A 4,571-nucleotide genomic window follows, 5' to 3' on the forward strand; every position below is an offset into this window, starting at 1 on the left:
CACTCCAACACTGTTCCTCCTTCCTCAGGTTTTAGCAGTTATCATAGCTGAAAAACAAAAGCAAAAAAAACCTTGAAATTATTGTTGATTCCTCTGTCTCTCTCCACTTCCACTTAGTTCTTAAGTCTGATTGATCTGTCTCTAGAAACATCTATTCATCTCTCTTAAGACCTTCATTAGCCAGTAAACTGATCTCCTCATCTTTCACAGTCTTTTTCATTCCTTCTGCCCTGCCTTGAGGAGCTTGTTATTCTACATTTCCTCTACTGACTGCTTTGGAGCCCAGTGTCAAAGAAGCTCCTTTAGGAGTTTACCTAAGTAATCCTAAGATACAGAACAGGAGAGAAAATTACAGTTCACGTGACGGAGACAGACCAATCTTGTCCAAGTTAAGATGTTTGTGGGCAGCCCATGCCAGCTTATTCTCCCCCTTAAGGATGACCATCCTGTGGTATTTGGGAAGGAGCGGGGGTCCCTAAATGTCTTCTTGGCTCCTCTGTGCTGCGTTTTCCTCCATGCCCCTTTATTCCATCACAGATCACCTCTCACCTCACTCACTCTCAGCTCCTGAATTCCACCCCCCCCAGAAAGTCTTCAACAGACCTCCCCTAAGAATTTTTACCACCTCCGCACAAGTGTTGTCTGGTCTTTGCCCAACCACAATGAAAGTACATTTCCCAAAATTTGAGTTATTCTGACTAAAATAATGCTCTAAGAGTTCCAGAAACACATTCCAGGGTGGGCTTTGGAATTCCAAATCCACTTCCTTTTGAGGTCTGTCTGTGAACTTAGAGATGTTCCTCTTCAGTCTTCTGAGTACTCAGAGGGTGGCTATAGTAACACCAATGTAAACATTGATTTTCAGAGACAATACATTTAAACCTATAAGAAAGAAGAATATTTCTTCCTAGCTGCTCCACAATTCATAAGGCTTCTCTAATCTTCAACATAATTAGTAGTTAGAGTAAAATGATCAACTGCCTCATTTGCCTGAAAGGTTTCCTGGGACACCGGATGTTCAGGTCTAACACCAGGTAAGTCTCCAGCAAGCCAGGACTAGTTGGTCATCCTGAAGTTAAGAGCATGCACTCTGGAGTCTGTCTGGGTTCAAATCCAGCTCTGCCACTTACCAGCTGTATGATCTTGAACTAGTCTTAATCTCTCTGTGCCTCACTTTCTTCCTCAGTAAAATTAAGAAGATTAAAAAAAGTTAATACATGAAAGCATTTAGAACACTGCCTAACATACGGTAAATGTCCAACAGGTGTCAGCTACTTTTATGCATATCAGTGTTAATTCCTCTAATCATCACACCTACCACCACCAAATGGTGCTCCCTAAGAATCTGGATAAGATGTGAGCCCAGTACTGAATCACACATCTTTAATCTTAATATCTGCTCTCTTAATTATACAAAAACCTGGCCAAAGCTTTGAAATTACTACTCTCAGAGCCCAGTTAACTGTTTAGCTTCTTACCTGTTCCTCATTCACCTTACCCGACAAGCAATGCTCGAGCACTTCCTGTGTGTTTATGGTGGCTCTGTGCTTGGAGCTTCAGAGAACACAATAGAGGTATGCTGTTACCCCTGTTCTCCTGGAACTCACATTCTGAAAGGAATGCAAGCATCATTCATGACACTGATGACAAGGCCAGGCAGGAGGCCCCACATCCAGTCTAGAGGGTCTTAGGAAGGGAGAAGTCGCTGTGGTCCGTTGTTTGTGTCCAGGAAGAACAGAAGTATTCCTCAGTAACTTTCCTCTCCCCTTGCCACACAGTGTACCCCAGGCACAAAAGTGAGGCCATCATTCCTGACTTGTTCCTCTCTCCCAATAAGCCCCACTTGGTTCTTCCCAGGCTTCTTGGACCAAAGATTCCTCATATATTCTTTTTTCCTCCTAATCAAGAATCTTCTTCATCCTTTCTATTGCCTCTGGCCCATCACTCTTTTTTCTCTCCTATACCACACCTACTTTCCGCCTAATCTTTTACTCAGCAATCAAATACCTGGAGTATCACAGATAAACAGCATCTTGTAAGTTTACATTTCACATACAAAAGCCAAGAGCTCCCTAAGGACAAGGAATGTCTTGTTCATCTTTGTTGCTCCCATGACACCTGACATAGTACCTGTCTGTGCCCCAAAAGAGTAGACATACGTGCACGAAGAGGTGGATCTTCATCGCAAACCACGCAGGCCCTAAAATAAAAATAGGTTTTCTTCCATTGACCATTCTGTTCTAACAGTCTCTGATCCCCACTCCTGGGGCCAGCTCAGGGCCAAAGCCAGTGGGTAAGGATGGAAATAGCAGCACCTTCAACATCTCCTACACCAACTTCTTCCTGGGGGGCTTCTCTGGTTTGCGACAGTGGAGGCCCCTCCTGGTCCTGCCTCTTACTTTTCCCTATGTGACCATCGTCTCTGCCAATGCCCTCATCATCCACACGGTGGCGGCCCAGCAGAGCCTGCATCAGACCATGTACATGCTCATTGCCCTGCTCCTGGCTGTCAACATTTGTACTGCTACAGCGGTGATACCCAAAATGCTGGAGGGCTTTGTGCATTATGTTAACCCCATATCACTGCATGGCTGCCTGGCCCAGATGTTTTTCATCTACTTCACTCTCCTTCTGGACTACAACCTCCTGCTGGCCATGGGCCTAGACTGCTTGGTGGCCATGTGCCACCCACACTGTTATAGTGACCTGATGACCTCCCGTCTGCTAGGCGTGCTGGCCTTTTTTGCCCTGACATGGAGCCTGGGAGTGGCAGTGCCCTTGGTAGTGCTAACCTCAAGAGCTTGATTCTGCCAGACAGCAGTGATCTGACACTGTACCTGTGAGTACATCGCACTGCTGAGCATAGCTTGTGGAGACTTGACCTTCAAAAACCAGTTGGGGCTGGCCATGCGGTTGGTCACTGTGACCTTTGATCTAGCCCTGCTGGGGACCTCCTACACCCGCATCATCTATGCTGTCTTCCGGATATCTCCTGGGGAAGCCCGAACCAAGGCCTTGCACACGTGTGGCTCCCACTCCCATTGGTCATCCTCACCATCTACCTCTCTAGTCTCTCCACTTCCATCGTTTTCCGAGTAGCCAAGGCTGTCTCGGAATGTCCAGAACCTGCTCAGTGCCATCTATCTGCTGCTCCCAGGAGCCTTGAATCCTGTCATCTAGGCGGTAAGGATCAGAGAGATCAGGCAACATGTAGAAAAGATGCTCTGTGGAAAGGAATTAGCCCAGGAGGTTAGGGAGAAGCCAGAGAGGCTGCAGAATATGAGAGTGAAGGAGAAATTGCCAGGGTGAGAGAACTTCATCAGCTTGGGAAATTGGGGCTGTGACCTCTGGGAACAAGAGATAAGCAGGCAGTACTGAGGCACAGGCTGGAATTTCCTGAGATCATGGAGGACGCAACAGCAGGTTCATTGTTGGTAAACTATTCCTTTTTGAATTCTTAGAATGCGCTGTTTCACTCCAATGAAAAAATTGCTTTTCCCTATTTATCCTTGTTAGTTTAGTTTCTCTGTCCTCTTCTCCCTGACTCCTGAGAAAGCCCCCCAGTTAATATCTGGATATATGGAGCTCCACTGGAAGTTGTATAGAGCAAGTTGCACAGACCACGACTTGCCCTGAACACCCAGTCTGAAACAAATAAACAGGCCAGGCTCTTCCCTGGTGCCCAGTCTCTCCCAGATACATAGTAAGACTTGACATGAAGCCCAGTCTCACCGAATATACAGGTCAGTTTTGATGCCATCAGTCTAATGCAAACACACGAGTTAGGTTCTAGAGTCCAATCAGTTCCAAACACAGGTGAGGCTCTGCCTGATATTCCCAGTCTGATATCCCCAGGCACACAGGTCAGGCCTACCCCAGGGGTCCAGTCTAGCCCAAACAGGTCAAGTCCAGCCAGGGGGCCCTCCAGTCTGACAGACACCCAAGCCAGGTCTTCTCCTTGGGACCCAAATTCATCCAAAGACCAGACTAGGCCCTTATCTGTACTTGAGCTTGACCCAAACCCAGAGGTCATGCCACTCTTTCCCATGGTAGCCAGTGTGATTTATCTAAGTCACTCCTGCTTGAAAGACCTCCATAGCTGTCATCTATAGAATGGAGTATCTATCCTTTAGGGATGTCCCAGAAAGAGGCTATGGTGTCCCATACTGTGCAGGACCTTCTGTAAACCACCCAAGTTTTCTCTTCCTCTATCACTTGATCATATGGAATGTCCCATGAGGCCATGGGTGCAGGCTGGGAGAGAGAAGGTGTAGCAGGAGCGAGAACCATGGGCATTTGGGCCAGTTCTTCAGTAGATCACTTGTGCTTTCAGGGCCTGCTTGAGCCCAATCTTGTATATACCACTTCCATTTGATGATGGAATGCTACTATGCATGCCCAACTTTAGGCTTAGGGGGTCAGACAACACCCAGTTCATGACAGGCAGCTCAGGTTGCATGGTAACTTCGTGGTCTTTGGTTAGGCAGTCTTCAAGTCCCAGTAGCAGCCGAAAGCTGTCTCTCACAAGGTAAGTATTTATCAAGAGAGGATGGCAGGGCCTGCCAAAGGCT

The 4,571-nt window shown here is 47.0% G+C and overlaps 1 pseudogene; it reads left to right on the forward strand.

The window, feature by feature from the left end:
- The first annotated feature begins 969 nt into the window (after positions 1 to 969).
- Positions 970 to 3,309, forward strand: LOC132526506 (olfactory receptor 52L1-like; annotated as a pseudogene).
- The last annotated feature ends 1,262 nt before the right edge of the window (positions 3,310 to 4,571 follow it).

This window comes from Lagenorhynchus albirostris, chromosome 9, assembly GCF_949774975.1.
Source record: "Lagenorhynchus albirostris chromosome 9, mLagAlb1.1, whole genome shotgun sequence".
NCBI classification, from domain to species: Eukaryota; Metazoa; Chordata; class Mammalia; order Artiodactyla; family Delphinidae; genus Lagenorhynchus; species Lagenorhynchus albirostris.